The sequence below is a fragment of the Hemitrygon akajei genome, chromosome 2, assembly GCF_048418815.1.
Source record: "Hemitrygon akajei chromosome 2, sHemAka1.3, whole genome shotgun sequence".
Classification (NCBI taxonomy): Eukaryota; Metazoa; Chordata; class Chondrichthyes; order Myliobatiformes; family Dasyatidae; genus Hemitrygon; species Hemitrygon akajei.
In genome coordinates, this window is record NC_133125.1 from 40,936,965 (window position 1) to 40,954,495 (window position 17,531).

The window sequence follows — 17,531 nt, forward strand, 5'->3', positions numbered from 1 at the left end:
TTTGAATTTCATGAAATATTAGCTGTGGGCTGAATAGCCTAATTCGATGTCATAAGAAAATACGAGATGCAACCATGGGTGACTTTGCCTGTATCGTTTAATTTAAAGGCAGTGAGTAGAATGATATGTAACATTGCAAGTGGAGTTTTAGTCAGATATCATAACCCTCTCTCTCCAATTCTAAATTAAGAAATTAAGTTGGGGGCACATACCTGTAAAGTTATAATGATGACTGAATTCAGTTGGACTTTGTAGCATTAGCAGATTAATCTAGGATTATTGTGAGGTATGTTGGCTTATCAAAGTAACAGAATCAATATATTTTCTATCCAGTGTCAGGTAGCACAGACTGTTTTTCTCTGCTTTGCTCCTGCACTTAGGACTGTACTTGCCATTTTCATTGGGTTTTTTTCTCCCCACAATGTATCAAATCATACTCTTCATTTGTCTTCACAAGTTGTACTATGACATTCCCACAGTCAACTTTTCTCCATACTCAATCCTGGTGTCTGGATATTCCTTCATCGAATCTTTGCTCCTTCTGCTCAATTTTTCTTTCTTTTTATTATTACTTTGAAGGACAACTGCTTTGCAAGAGGAGTATATTCAGTCTAAAATACCCCAGGAAGAAATATGATGTAAGCATTAATTAATATTAGGTAAGCTAGCTTTGTTTCTGAAGAAGCCTCACCAGGCTTCCTAGCATCCAACAACTACCGGTAGTTCAATTGAGGTACCTTTGAGAGATTCCTCACTCTTCCTAAGGATTTGGCATTCATTCCCATCCTGGATGCCATCCTGTGCGAACAGATGTGTAAACCCAAACATAACTGTGACTCACAGGTGGGATGGGATTATAATGAATGCAATTAGCTCTCACTAAACCTGGTGACTTTTAAACTGTGCATTTAGAGTCAGCTAATTTCCATCTGATTGCTACTTGGGGGATAAGCAATGTGCACAAGTAGCCAATAATTTAGCCACAACTGTGTGGTGTAGAAATGTAAATTTTCTTTGGTTATTTGTACCCAGTATTCATTGCCAATGTGATTAAATTGATGTATGACTTGATTTCTTTATTGGCATAATTTCTGATACAGGTACAGTACTGTGCAACAGTCTTAGGCACGTATATAGTTAGGGCGCCTACGACTTTTGCACAGTACTGTGGTAATTTGATGTATTGCACTGTACTGCTGCTGCACAAGAAAACCAATTTCATGACACACATGAGTGTGATAAACGTGATCCTATTGTGGACTGAGAGTGTGAAGGGGGCAGGGAAAGAAGAGTCATGGTTGGGAAAAGGGAAAAGGAGAGGGGAGGAGAGGGAGCAGGAAGCATCAAGAGACATTCTACAATGATCAGTATACCGAGTGTTTGGAATCAAATGATCTTACCTGGTGCCTGAGGGTTGTGGGGTTGTGTGTGTCTGCACCTGCGCCATCCTCCCTCCCCCACCCCCCCCCCCCCCAGCCCTGGCTCTCCTTCTCTTCCACCTGTCCCACATTCGTCCTGCAGTGCTCCATCGTCTCTAGTCCCAACATCCTTTGCTTCCACCTGATTTACAAACTCGCTTTCCGGTCCACGTTAACAAATACAGTACTGTGCAAAAGTCTTAAGCACCCTAGCTATATATATATGTGCCTAAGACTTTCTACAGTACTGTATGCCACATACAGCAATGATTTTAATAAGTTATACAACACTGCGACTCTCCAAGTTTTAGAATGCTTCAGAGAGGGCATTTGAACTTGGCCCAAGCACTTTTTCTTCTCATTCTATAGGCTTAAGTTGGTTGGAATGAGTGCTGATGAAAATGTAGACAGAACCGATTTCATGACAATTAAATGACAGCATAATTAACATACTCTCAAACTTCCCTCATTTGGGCCATAACTTATGACAGAGAGGTCATCATCTTGGATGAAGTCATAATGCCCAATAACGCATACTCCTGGATTATCCCCTTTTCATGTTGCTTACTTCTGCCGTGGACTTTTCTTTGTGGGTGCACAAGTCGCTTGCAAGTCTTTATCTTAAGAAGTTTAAGATCATAGCAAAAGGGTTGGTGTAAATTATTCTATATGGAGGGTAGTCAGGATCTCTATTGGCTTTTTAGAAAGGCCTTTCATAACTAGCAATGTTGCAATGAGACGATCTTTTATTATGCTATAAAACTGTGTGATTTTGTACTTATGTTACTGAAGGTTCTTGGAAAGACAACAAATGGCAATCCTCCATCCAATTTTTACCTCTTCCTCAAGCATCTGAATTAATTTCTGCTTCCTCCAATTGTTATGCCAATCAATAACTCATCTTTCAATCACTTAGCTTTATACAAGATTCTATCACCTTCTTAACACTGTTTTTGCATGGCTTCAATTGAGTAACACTTTCTGTGGTAATGGCAGTTTCACTAATACATTAAAGACAATGACTGCATCAGGTTTTATTAAATAATGATCAAAGATTGCAGCTCTGTCAACACTGCTGATTTAATCACTACTCTATTGACTTTGCACTATTGAACATAATCCAAAAAGGAAGGGAGAGACAATTCTTTTTCTCTTCCTAATATTTTTGTGAATCCTCAAAATAATCATGAAAAGTTGATAAATTGTGAAAAAATATCAAGATATTGAGCTAGTCAGTGAGAAATGATGGACTAAAGTACAAATAAATAAATATGGTTATCAATACAGTGACCTGATTTTCAAATCTAACAGTGGCAATGTAATTATCCAATGATTATACATTATACGTTCAAAGTTCAAAAGCCCTTTGGTTTATTCATTAGAAAAACCTTGACACTTTTTGAATACTGGGAGTGTTATCATTTCAATCCCCATCAGTACAAAATAAGATTGTTCCATCTTTTAAAATCCATTTCTGTGCAGTCTGTGTAAAATATACCGTAGGTCAGGACTATGTTACTGCTATAAAGGGTAAGATCTATAAAAGTTCATTTGATCTAGTTGGAAACTGTAGAGCTCTAAGAGATGAAGGCAAATGCAGATAATCTTGTAGTTTCTTTGGACCATTTTTAAGGCTTTTTTTTTCAACTGTTGGCTATTGGCAGTGCTAAATATAGGCTTGTAATATGAGATTACTAAGTTGCATTGAACTCTATTTTTACATGACCACCCAGACATAGCAATTGCTTCAGAAGTAAACCACAATCTTATTACACTGAAACTCTTTTTTTCCATCGTAGCTATATAAAGAAGTCTCAGTGTATTGATTTCAGCAGAATCCACGTTGCATTCACCTTGAATGTACAGATGAACTCTTAATGACTTGAAGCAAAAAGACTTGACTTATTGTGTTAGGAATGGGTCTAAATAAACAGTTCAGCAAATAATAACTATTGAATGCCCTTGGAAAAGATAAGCCATAAAAAAACTATTTGAGTGAATGGTTCATGCGCTGAAAATGTGAAGGCAATGGCTACCTTCATCATGATCACTGCATATCTGACAGCTATAGGACTGCTACGGTAATTTATTGAAATATAGTGCATATAGGGAAGATTATTGCCACGATAGAATCTAAAATGATGCAGTGCAGAAGACCATTCAGCCTGCATTCCAGTCCTGGCCTTTAATGGAAAATTACCCCTGGGGCAGTCAATTTAAAAAAATGTCCAAGGACGTTTACTTAATTATTTATGTTTGCTTTCATGATGCTTCTTAAGCTCATCAAAGTGAATGGGCTTCTGTGCTGGGAAATGCATTTCGGACACTAACATCAGCATGATGCACTTGGGCTTGGCTACTCTGTTACTCAGTTACACTATTTTCCATTTCCTCAAATAATCAAGTAGTGGCTTCGTGCATACAACTAACTTCCTAGTTCACTAATGGTCCAAATACAACAATGTCCCACCTTTTGTATGGGTTGCCACAAAATGTATTTGTATTAACTTTGTCCCTTATACTGTATATAATCGCTTCTCCCTTACATTATTTTAAAATATGACTTGAAACAGGAACTAGTTTGGAGAAAGAGTATAATTTTTCTTAAGAAGTAAGAAAAATGTTTCTGTAAAAAAATCATGCAAGTGAATGCACACTTGAGGAAGAGAGAGAGAAGCAATATTTGGCATTTTCACTGAACTATGCTTTTGGTTTCTTATTGGAAGATAAGACCTGTGAATGCAGTTGCTGAATGTGTAGTGTCATGATAAAGGCTGCAAGTGCCTTCGTTAATAATTCAGCATCACTGGTTTCAGTTTTCTCTCTGTTAAGAGGAGTGCCAGATAATCAATAAATCAGCTTCAAGGTCAGAAATGTCTTTGCTTATGTATGTCTGTCCACCTGCATCACACTAGCAATACAGCATCTTTAGGCTATGCATTTCTTCATTGATTAGTCATAGCAGCTTGAAGAAATCATATTTATGCACTTTTTTGAGTTACTAACATGTATCACAGAGAGATATACAGCTTTTAAGTTAGCTGTTACATGTTACATCCTTTAGTAATATTTCAGTGCAAAAAATTAAGAGGCAGGGTCTCCTCTTGTTCAAGTTGTCTTTGAGTTATACAATAGAATATAAAAAATACTGCTGCAGTTCCAGTTGTTAGGCTCTTTCTATGTGTTCTTTCAGATGGCTCGAGAGATAAAACCACCTTTCAACAATCAAAAACTAATCCTTGGTTCGGGAACATAATATATTCCCACCAACTCAATACCTTGAATTCAGTCTGATTGATGTGGCCCAGTAATTCTGCCAAATGATCGGGGCACATTGTTCACACCATGTGTGTACCCACGACAGCAAGACCATTTACCACTCTGTTCAGTGCTCCCTTTCGCAACCACTGTGCAATTGTACAATGCCAGAAGAAAATCTGGATCCATATTAATCTTTAAAAGGAATCAGTCACAAAGCAGAGTGTGATTAACAGTAATGCCTGTTTAATTTTATTTATTGTTGCTGATTGTTTTGCTTAAATTATGATTAATACCAATGTCATATTTGGGACCATGTGCTTAAACAATTTTTTGTGGCTGACATTGTGAGAGCTGAGACAAGAAATAGTCATTAATCTAATTGGATTTTAGCATTAAGTATGCATATTAATTGTGCTCAGGAGGTTTCCCCAGCTTTACTCCCAATAGGAAGTCCATATGCAGCAAATGTTCACCAAACTCTCTGTCCAGGCACCCTGCCTGCAGAGGAGGCAGGATTTAATGGTTGGGTGTCACTGACATACTGCACCACCAGACAGTTGTGTACCTGAACGGGACACAGATAGGCACCATAGATGCCACCCACTGGAGTTCGAGCAGCTCAGTTCGATTTCGTGGGTTTGAAGGTGAAGTCCAGAGCAGTCCCATAGCTTTTCCAGGATTCACAAAGGAAGTTTAAAGCTGTTGCTTCTTGTCCTCTCTCTTCCTGCCGAACAGAGCATCACAGCGGCTGGGGCGGCCAAAGATGATGTCCCACTCATTTAGTGGTTAAAGTGTGGTGACCATACATATTATTCATTAATTATGAACAGTTATTAAAGTGGGTCAGAATAAAATGGAGAATGCTGGAAATTCTCAGCCGATCAGCCATCAGCTGCGGAGAGAGTAACAAACTTAATATTTCATGTTGAAATAGGTCACTCTGATCGCAGCTGGCCTCTTTCTGGGGATGGAGATTCCTGTTCTATCTTTTTAACACAGGTTTAAGTACTACTCAGCTTTACTTTCATTGTATTAAATTAATAGAACTGTGGTATTAAGTCAGGTGTTAAAATATTCCATCATAATGGCAGTGCACGCTACTTCCTGTGAGTGGCAATACCAGGTCTCAGTTTAGAAGCCTGGCCATCTCTTAAAATAGCCAATGATTTGACCAAAGGAGCACCCTGAGTTTGCTAGTGCTCTATTGATAGAGGAAAATCCGTCAAGAAGCACTGAGCTAAACCTTGGTCTTACAAATAGCCACATTGCCGCTGCAGCACATCAAAAAACAAATTAACAGACATTCAGGCCTCTAGAACAGTTGACTAATAATGATCAAAGCCTGAAATTATATTTGAGTTCTAACTGATTGTTCTAGCCACTCCTCTTCACAAGATCAGCTGTACGTCAGCAATATCGCTTAAGAGCTAGAGTATTTGTTTCAGACATATGTTACATTTCTGGGTCAGATGACTGATTTTCATGCATCGTCCAGCCTCATCTGGCACTGCACGAATTCCAATGTTACAAGATTTTCCCCTTCAGTTTATCCCAGAGTGTAAGGGCATGGTCCATGCTGAGGTTGAGAGAAGGCTTGGCGTTTATAGGTGAATGAGATGTAAAACCATTGTTCAAGTACTACTATGGTATTGTTTATAGAAATGCATGGGAGCCTTTTGGAATTCTGATTGACATCTTTACCTCAACCAGTATCAAAGCTGATAGTTATTTAGATCTTGTTGTTTGTGGATTGTTGTTGGCACAGATTGACCGACACATCTGTCCACATAACAGTCCATACGTTTTAAAATAATGCATTGCACGCAGATTATTTTGTAATACTTTTAATTTACAAGATTTTAAATCCAGGTAATAATAGTAATCAGTAATGATATCTTAATAAAGAGTAGACGATATCCATGACTGTACAACATATAAGCAGGGCAATAGGGTCAAGCAATCACATCTCTTGTGAATGATTGCAGGAGAGAAGTCCATCTAATTAAAGCGCTACAAATAACAATTTATCCACTAGGTGGAGCATTAATTAGATGGACTTTCTGTTTCATGTATGTGGTTTAATAGCTTGCAGATTACAGTTAATATTTTTGATTCCGTGTTCTTTATTTGATTTTGCAACTGATGTAAAGAAAAGTTCTTGTTTTCTGCAGAGCAGGACAGTGCAATTGTTACTGCTGCTGCCTCAGAGTTCCAATGACCTTGACCTTCAGTGCTGACTGCTTGGAGTTAGCATCTTCTCTCTAAGATAGTGTAGGTTTCCCTCCACATTCCAAAGATATGCTCACTAATGAGTTACTGTAAATTGTAAGTGAGTGGCAGGAGAATGAGGGAGAAGGGTTGATTGGGATTCCAAAAAGTGAATAATGGAAACAGGGTAGATTGGTGTTGACGATCTTTGTGAGATGAATTTCTGTGTCCTATAAACTTATGACTTTATAAGATTTTATTTGCTCTAGAGTAGTTGTACTGGTAGTGAAGGACTGTATTAGTAGACTGTATTAGCAGTTTTGTTCCTGTTAACTTCATCAGCATAACAGCTAACTACTCAGAGTATATATGAGTAAAAATCATAGCTGGAGCATGTACAATATATTTTCATTATAGAAAATGTGACTCCTGGATTTAAGCTCAGAAACATTCTGTATTTCGAAACACATTAGTGTTCCATTTCACCTAAGTTTCTGATTGCCGTACCACTTCAGATCAGCCATGAAACTGTGTCACTCATTGACCTCATTGAAATGAGCAGTAATGGTTTTGAGTCTATTTGGCCAAGGGGGAGAGATGCATGAAAACAGATAAAGCTAGCCTCTTCCCCATACCTGTGGAGCCCCACCTTATTCTGGTTCAAGAAGTCTTCCTCTTAAGCAGACCCTTAGAATCAATGGTGACTTAGTGCCACTCTAGTTCTGTGGGCTCTTGGGTAATTGTGAAACTGTAATTGCAATGTGAGACCCACGGACTCTACTTCAGAAGATGCTGGAGGTGCTTGATGTGGTAGGCAAGTGGGTAGTTTGGAAGATGGTGCCCTCCTCCATGGAATCCTCGGTGCCACGTTGAATCAGTGCCTTATCCAATTTGAGTGGCTTGGTATCAGTTGGAATGTTGCACGTTTTTAAAACTTTTCAGAACATTCTGAAGCTGTCATCCCTTTATCTGGTAAACTCTCTCCATATCAGAGCTTTGAATAGACATCTGTTTATCAGCATTGGTATTGGACGTGGAAACATTATGACTTGCCCAATGGAGCTAGCTGAGTACAATTAAGACTTTAATGTTGGGGGTGAGAGAGGATACTGACATTGATTAACTGATAGTTCAAAAGATCAAAGTAAATTTATTATCAGAGTACATATATGTCACCATATACAACCCTGAGATTAATTATCTTCCGGGCATACTCAATAAATCCATAATAGAATATCAACCATAGTAGGGTCAGTGAAAGACTGCACTAACTTGGGCATTCAACTAATGTGCAAAAGACAGCAAACTACAAATACAAAAAGAAATAAATAATAATTATGAATAGATAAGCAATAAATATCAAGAACATGAAATGAAGAGTCCTTGAAAGTGATAGTGAATTTTGAAGATTTTGCATAAACAGTATAAATGGTATAACTTTGGTGTTTTTTGACTGTAGATAGTCCAAGTTTCAGAAGCATATTGATTGTCAGATTGTTGTGCCAGGTTTCACATCTTGATTGTCAAACAATCTTCTTCAGATGACCAAGGGTGTACTGGTGCACTGAACATAATAGAACTTATCAGAACCGTTTGCCTTCACTGAAAGGTGGCTCTCGAGATCTAGGGAGTGATCCATCATTCCAGGGTCTTGTGAAATAATTATTGTTGAAGGGCAGTGTTACGAGAGAACCATTGTTTTATAGAAGGTGGGTGTAAAGTTGTTGATGACTTAGGACCTAGCCTCAGAATATTTTTACATACTTAGTGACTGAAATGGGATAACCATGGTTCTGGAGGAAGGCACCATACACTCTATTAAAGAGGTTCCAATTATCTATTACATTAGCTGCAGTTCACCAGCAGCCATGTTGGAGGAGAGGTAATTAATGTGACACAGCCTCCATTGACATCAAAGATAATTCTGGTTGGAACTGTTATGGATCCTCAAGTTAAGATCATAGTTTGTATGTAATCATGAAACGGGGTTGAATTTCAGTTGACAGCCAACTTTGGGGAGGATGTTTCCCCAGGGCAGCCAGCTGTCCAACATCTTCACAAAGTTGTAATTGTTAGTTGCTCCTCTAGTTTCTGAGGAAGCGAGGGAGAGCTGGACCATGCATATCTCTACTCATGTCACTCTATAGATGCACAGTAGAACACATCCTGACTAGCTGCACCACTGCATGGTGTGGACACTCCACTGCAGTGGACCGGCGGGTTCGACAACAGGTAGCTAAAACTGCCCATCGCATCACTGGAACCAGCCGACTGCCATCAAGGACATACAGAAAGGTGCCAGAAAAGGGCCAGTAACATCATGAAGGATCCCACCCACCCTGCTTGTGGACTATTTGTCCCATTCCCATCAGGGAGGAGGTTAAATAGCATCTATGTCAGGACCACTAGACTGAAAACAGTTACCTTCCCCAAGCAGTAAGGTTGATCGACACTTCCACCCACTAATTCCACCCCTTCACAACTCCGGCCACTGCTACCTTATCATTTCATGTTAGTCTCTTATGTACAAACAGTCCTGTGCCTAGCATCACTTTAAGGACATACAATCACTCTGACAATACATAAAAACACAATAAATACAAATACATAAGATAGCTGATATACTTATATTTATTGTGCTTTTATATATTATTATTGTGTTGTTTTTGGGCTGCGTCAGATCTGGAGTAACAATTGTTCCATTCTCCTTTGCACCCGTGTACTGGAAATGATGTTAAGCAATGTGGAATCTTGATATCAACAACATTGGACTAACATACAGTAGTTGTTCCTGTCTCACTATTTCCATTAATTTTTTTTCATAAATGAAGAGGGTTGTGGTCAACAGTAGACAATGTGATCCAGGAGAATCTTGCACTGTATCATAGTCAGGTGATGTAATATCCTGTAGTAAGGGGACAGGATTACTGAGTAGTCATAAAGAGTTGCACTGAAATTTGGGAAAAGAGTAAATTGGAGCAGGAGACAATCCGTGATGTCAGTATATTGAGGACATTCAGAGAAGGCATTTAAGAAGACTATATTTGCAGCTTTGAATGCATAACAAAGAAAAACCTAAAAGGAAAATAACCAGTATTGATAAATAAATAAATAATGCAAAACAAATAAGACCACAACAGAGAACATCATCTATTTATTGCTGACAATGGGTAGCCAGGTAACACAAATTAGGAAGCTGGATCCTAACATTCACTGCCCTGGAAGTGCAAGGATACTTCAATTGACAAAGACTGCATCTGTTTTCTTGGAAAGCTTTTTATGCCTAGATATTATTATATCCCATTAATCAGTTTAAAAGCATCATTAACCTGAAATGATCTGAAAAGCTGAAAAACCTTGCCCCATTTTGGGTCATTTAAATCTACAGCTTAGAAATTCTAAGCAGCACACACAAAATGCTGGAGGAACTCAACAGGCCAGGCAGCATCTATGGGAGGAGAGGAAAGAGTCAACATATTGGGCCGTGGCCTTTCATCAGCACTGGAGAGGAAGGGAAGAAGTGAGAATAAGAAGGTGGGGCGGGGGAAGGGGAGGAAGAGGTTCAAGGCAGTAGGTAATAGGTGAAACCGAGAGAGGGGGAGGGGATGAAGTAAAGAGCTGGGAATGTGGATTGGTGAGAAGATAAAGGGCTGAAGAAGGGGGAATCTGATAGGAGGGAATAGAAGAAGGGCTAGGGTTCCCAGGAAGGACGCATGGCTGTGGTAGTGGGTCTGGGAGAGCACATGGTTGAAGAGTCGGAGGGTGGCAGAGATCACAGAGGGGGAGCAATGAGAGAGGGTTTCACTAACTCCGGTCGAAGAGAAGACTGAAACTTCTTTAGTCCCTCGAAGAAACTTTGCAGTAGTAGAAATATCGCAAACACAAGAAAATCTGCAGACGCTGAAAATCCAGAGCAACACACACAAAATCCTGGAGGAACTCAGCAGGCCAGGCAGCAGCTCTCTGCTGCCCTTTGACTCGTCAACCATGTGCTCACCCAGACCCGCTACCACAACCACATATCTTTCTTGAGAACACTCTGGTGGTGCTCCTTCCATGGCCTTTTGTTCTCCCCTTTCAGATTCTCCCTTATCCAGCCCTCTATCTCTCTCACCAATCAAATTCCCACTTCACCCCCTTCCCCTCCCCATTTCCTGGTTTCCCCTATCACCTGCCGCCTTGTATTTCTTCTCTCCTCCCCCCCCCCCCCCACCATCTTACTCTGACTTCTCCCCTTCCTTTCCAGTTCCGATGAAGAGTCTCGGCCCAAAATGTTGACTGTTTACTCTTTTCCATAGATGCTGCCTGACCTGCTGAGTTCCTCCAGCATTTTGTTCGTGTGTTGCTTTGGATTTCCAGCATCTGCAGACTTTCCCTTGCTTAGACATTCTACTGTGTAGCACAACATTCATGTTCTCTAGAGAATAGAATTGTTCTGGGATCAAATGTCAGGAAAAGGTGATGTGTATGCTATGTCCTGTGTGAAACTCAGTAAATTATTTCTAGGTCTTAAGTGCACCTGAACTGATCAGCTGGCTGCCATTTCTACAAAATGTGCCCATCAGTGCTTGATGATGTCAGCCAGTTGTGGAGAATGTACTTCTTAATGGACATGAGATCAGCTTCAGTAAAACCCTGTACAGGCATTGTAGTTGTGGATTTTCGCACTATCTGCGGCTATGTCACCTGTAAACCTGTAAGCTACTTGCCTACCCTCACTCTGCAGCTCCATTTTGTAACCCTTCTGACCTGTTTGGGCATTCCCCCCCTGTCAGTGAGTCAATATTCCAACACTCCCTGCAAGTAGCCAACTGCAACCCCAGAGACTTGCAGTTGTGAACTGAGTCCCGCCCTGCACCCCCAGCACACCCCCTTCCCACCTCCCCAGCTGCGGCTGCCACGCATCCACCGTGTTACGCCACCTTTGTCCCCAACATATCTCATGATAAACCTTCACGCCCTCAGGCAGCGGATATTTATCCTGCTGTTGAAGCTCAAGCAATTAGCATGTTTTGGAGTTGAGTATTCCTCGTTTCTCAGTAGTACAACAAATTTCATAGTCAGCAAATCCAGTTATATTGTTACACTGCCGCGGACCAAACCTCAGGTGCAAAGACTGTGGGATGTGATATCTGGCTATTCTGCTTTGCCATGCCAAATAAAAACCGGGCAGTGTGTGGTAGAAAATGAAGCATTTTGCTGCCTCATTTTCCCAATCGAGCAAATTGTAGCAGTTTTGCAGTTCTGGGCTCCTGCTGAATAGCCTTCACATCCAGCATAAGCACCACCCCTGTCTGTTGTTGGGCCAGGTAGTGCTGCACCATCAAAAGTGAGGACGAGCCTGGATATCTACAAGGTGCTCACTTTGCTATCTTCAGGGTTAAAGTTGAAAAGTGAAATGTTTAAGGAGAGCATGAGGGGAAATGTCTTTGCTCAGAGGGTGCTAAGAGTGTGGAACGAGCTGCCAGCAGAAGAGGTGGATGCAGGGTCACTTCCAACACCTAAGAGAAATTTCGGCAGGTACATGGATGGGAGGGGTGTGGACAGCCATGGTCTGGGTGCAGGTCGATGGGTCTAGGCAGATTAATATTTTAGCATGTACTAGATGGGCTGAAGGGCCAGTTTCTCTTCTGTAGTGTTCTATAATTCTGGATACTCTATCTTCAATGATAGCATTCTTGCTTCAGTCTCAAGAGATGTTTAGTTTCATTTTAGGGGTTAGAACTGAAAATCCAAGTGAACTCTTCACTGTGGTTCTCTGAGAGAGCGGCACTGTTAGAGATTACGCTTTTCTTATCAGCTTTAAATCAGGGTGAAAAAGTGCCTTGGATGACCTGTGCTGGTAAAGGATTGATGCCAATCTTTCTACTTAGTGCTTTTTAAATGTATATAAAATTTGGGAGCAAACTTTAGAGAGTGATTTGTTGGATAGTTTACTAAAGAGTTCAAAACTGAATCAATGTTACTGTGTTAATCAATTGTTACAGCTAAGTCATTTGGCTATTAAAATTATTGGTGGGTCATTAGGCATTAATCTTCGCTACAAACCTTGCTACAAAGTGATTAATGATATCATGTTTGGTCTTAAAAATGGCAAAATGGCTAGAATAAAATAAAGGAATGTAGAGATTCCAGTTAACCATGAAGATACGGTGCTGATTCAATCATATTCAAGTTGTTATCCATTTTAATTTGGTCTTCCACACCGATGGACATTTGTCCACCTATACTTCAGACTGATGCAACTATAGAATCTTTCTAGGGATCCACATTTTGATTTCTACTTGGTTTTTTTTCTGGGAAAGAAATGTGTGTGCTTTTGGAGGGAGGTTGCGGTACGGGAACAAAAGACTAAACCTTTTCACTAACCCAGTGAATATTAGATGTTTTGCAGCCTACCTTCATTTTTCTTTTATTAAATTTTATAGGAAGACAACGGCATATTGTGGAGTGGTGAGACAAGTGGAGAAGGCTGTCATGCAGATTTGATTTTAAGGAAATGTACCAAAAGGGATACTGCCTCTTTAATTGCATGACAAAAGTGAGCTCTAAGTGCTAAAATGAATTACACATTTGACTTCGTTACTGCTGCTCCACTGTACTTCCTTTTGATGGGTCAAGTCAATCCTACATGCAAGGGTTATAAATAACGTAATGGCCATAAGACTTGCTGGATGTATTTCTACGATATGTTTCATTCAGAGCAGAGTTCTGGTTGTAAAATAACTCCTCAGCTTCCTGTTCTTAGGTTTTAATTGTTTTTTTTTCATTTTCTTATTTTAATTGAAATGCTACCAATAAAACCCGATGGTACCTTTTTTTGTTTTGGTTGTGTTTTATTCTGTTTCATTACTTCTACTTCATGGAATAAGATTATGATTTTATCATTTGACATTGTTGTATTGTTTTGTTGTTCATGTGAATTTGTTATTGTTTATGTAATTGGTTTGAATTGCTCTGTTTTAAAAAAATATTTTTCATTTATGACTTTCAAATATAGAGGGCAACAAAAATAGAAGCAAGTGGATATTACACCATATTTCCCGTCAACATTTGCAGTTAAATGGGATATCAGACTGCAAACTAATTTAAAAAAAGACTTGGATTCAAGGATCATACTTGCTTCCTCAAAGGATCTTTTGAATATCAAATAGTACTTAATGTCATCAAGCCAAACAGTTGTACTCCAATCATGTTGCTGCTGTCATCTTGACAGCTGGACCAACAGTGTTGTTGGGAATTTCAAAATGAGGATGACCCTCCTGCTTAACAGTGCAAAGCTAAATCCAGTTTATTAATTGAGGCAGGAATTTGGCATCTGTGACATATACGTTTTACTTTATAAGAAAAGGTGGGGTTTGACATGCTTCCTATCCTTTTCCTTTCACAATCAATAGCTCTACAGTTACTACCTGTTGTGGAAGGAACTGGCTGTAGAACTTGCTCCTGGAAGCCATGCAAATAGTAGCTGTTACTGAGCTGAATGAAATTCTCCTTTTCTTCCTAATGGTGCGTTTTATTAAATGCTATGTCACAGTGCACTCACTTACCCTATGTCAACACTGCACAGGCTACAAAGGGAATTTGACATTCCCAGCAAAGTAATAAGGGAAAGGATGTTGTTTTACAATTATTTTAAAATGTCTGTTGCAACATGTGTTAAGTCATTTCTCTCCATTCATTTTTTTAAGTTGTATCCATGCATGCTTATGTATCATATCTTTGTGTACATAGGATTAAACTACCAGATTATTGAGAACCAATTATTTTTACACAATAATAAGAATAATAACAACAGTAATAATAATATTCTGGTCATATTTGTTTCTGCTGCAATAATTAATTGAAATCAAGTGCAACAAAATTATTTTGATTGCCTTTTTCAAATTGATAAAGAAATAGCTTTGTAAAAGGGAGCTCTGAGAAACCTTATACAGAATGTGTAAAGGAAGAGCTATAGTTTAGTTATCACGGTAAAATAATGGTCGTGCTTTATTTGAAACAAAAACAGACATAATTTTTAGGGAAATCTGGAAATTTAACTTGGCATTTCCAGATAAAATTATTTCTATCCTTACATTTTAGTAGCCTCTCAGCTAAGTAGAAATTGTCAGAATCAAAGTTTCCTTCTCATGTTACATTCACTTTTTCTTCTGCTTGAAAATTCATGGATGAAGCATCTGCACAATATCTGTGCCTTGATGCAGGGGGGCAAATGTTGGGAAAGAGTGAGCTTGAGTCTAGCACTCCTTTTAATTTAGCTTTTTATTTTCCTTGATGGCTTTTTCTTGGGAAAGTAGACGCCCTGACCAATCTTATGTTTCTTTTGGACTGGAATTGAATAGCTGTGATGGGGGGGGGATGGGTAACCGGCTGCTAAAGTGAGGGCGAGAGGCTTGGTGCAGGCTGTCAGTGAAATTATGAACTAGCCATGAAAAGAATGACTTTTGTAATTAATTTGGGGACTATCAGCACCAACAGTGGTCACCTCTTAAAGTGAAATTAAAGAGTATTAATCCCATTCACTCTTTCTCTTCTGGGAATAGTTCTGAATTAATTTATATTTTGAAATAAAATGTGCTTTATTAGGGAAAATAATCAAGCCAGGAGAAGAGCAGAAGTTTCTGCATATTCTGTGCTTGGCTGAAGGCTTTTATTCCTTTCTGGAGTTTATGAAGTATGCTTGGACATAATGACTGAGTGGGGCAATCTAATCACGCAAAGTCCTTTTCCGCTAAGAGCTCCTAAATTAGTTAAGCCTTGCTTTGACTGGCCAGGAAGGTTATTCATGCCATTTGTGTTTGAAAATATGCTTAAAGGGTAGCTGAGAAGAAAGAAAATGAATAGAACTGACAATGGATACTGTCAGTCTGGCATAGTAAAATATTCTGCAAATGATGGGCATATAAAAAAGTTACTGTTGCAGGGTGTAGAGGATTTGTGGAGTGGTTGAGGGAGGAAACAGTTTTAAATGAAGTGGTGAAATGCAGCAATGATGGCTGGCATTCTGAGCAATCCATTTTCTTGTGCCTCTTTATTTTTCCTGTCCGGTTTCTAATCCAATGCTGGTTGCATTTCATTTCTCCTTTCTGGAATGAGTGCAAGGTAGAAGAAATGCAGAAAGATTCTCTCAGATCTGCCCTTTTCAAATCTGCCTAGAAGGCACATGAGTTGTGCTGCAAGGGACTCAGACAGAAACGGTAAAGAGACATACTGCAAAAGCGGGTCAATGGGTGCCCGATAGAAAAGATGTTTAATCTGTCTAAAACTAGTGTGCAGTCATTGTATATCACCTACAAAATGCTGTACAGTTATTCACCTAGGCTACCTCCCAAGGAGGAGAAAGAATTTTATGTGGATTACAATTATTTGCTCTGCCTGAAAGCCAGAGAGCAATTTTTTTTTGTTGGTATTCATTTTTTTTTTGGTGATTTGGTTATCATTGACAAAATTAGCATCTGTTGCCTATCCCTAGTTGCTCTTGAGGTGGTGTTAGTGGTCTATTATCTCCTTTGAACTGCTGCAGTGTTTTCAGAGTGCTATTGGGTAGTGAGTTCACCCAGCAATGATGAAGGAATGGCAATATACTGAATTTCAAAGTTATCATCATTGGTCCCAGAGGAGGTTCACGAGAATGTTCCGAGGATTGAAAGAGTTAATGTATAAGAAGCATTTGATGGCTCTGGGCCCGGACTCATTAAAGTTCAGAAGGAGGAGGAGGAATCTCACTGAAACTTCTCAAATATTAAAAGGCTTAGATAGAGTGACCATGGAGAGGATATTTCCTATAGTGGTGGTGTCTTGGACTGTTGCTGGATTCACAGTCAGCCTGGTGGAGACAATTCTGTCACATTCCTGATTGTGCCTTGTGGATGGTGTAAAAGGTAGATGTGATAGGAGGTAAGATACGCGCTGCAGATTTCCCAGTCTCGAAAACCTTAATGTTTATATTGTGGTTGGAAGTCCAGCTCTAAGCTCCCACAAGGCTTAACAAAGAGCCTGAAGCTTGCCTTCTCAATCTAAACTCAGTGGTCAGCTCCATTTCCAGAGCTCAAACATTAATCACTGCCCAACAGACGATATCTCATTTTCCATTGCGACTCAAATAGAAACCAGCCTTCGACTATGAAATAATGGGTTGGATCATTCAAATAGCTGTCTGCATGTCACTCCATGATACTTTTCTGCTCACTCTCCACTCTTTAGTATACCAAACTCTTGTTGGACTGGGGTTCCAATGAACACTGATCATCTGTACATGAAACAGGGCACACAGCAGCCTCCAAGCACACTGATGGCATTCCTAAGAATTTAACAGGGGAAGCCTTGGAGACGCTTGTGGCTGTGCACTTTAGTCAGGAAGGGAATGGCTTCCTACCCATTGCCACCCAAGCCAGGACGTGGTTGAGATTCTCCATGGCTATCTCCTAGGAGCAAGAACATATTTAAAAATTACCAAAGCATGAAGCTTCCAGCTTGCTTCATCCTCCTTTAAAATGTATCAGTATCCTCTCTACAATCAGACTAAAGTTCAGAAAACAAAACAAAAGCAACCATAGATAAATAAATATGAAATAAAACCAAAATGCTGGAAGCATTTTCTACTTGAAATTGTAAATGTTTCTTTCACAGATGCAGATGATT

General features: G+C 39.5%; 1 protein-coding gene across 2 annotated transcripts in view; it reads left to right on the forward strand.

Annotated features, from left to right (window-relative positions):
* ntrk2a (neurotrophic tyrosine kinase, receptor, type 2a) overlaps nt 1-17,531 on the forward strand; it is a 240,500-nt gene that overhangs the window by 84,565 nt on the left and 138,404 nt on the right. The gene's annotated exons all lie outside the window — the stretch shown is intronic.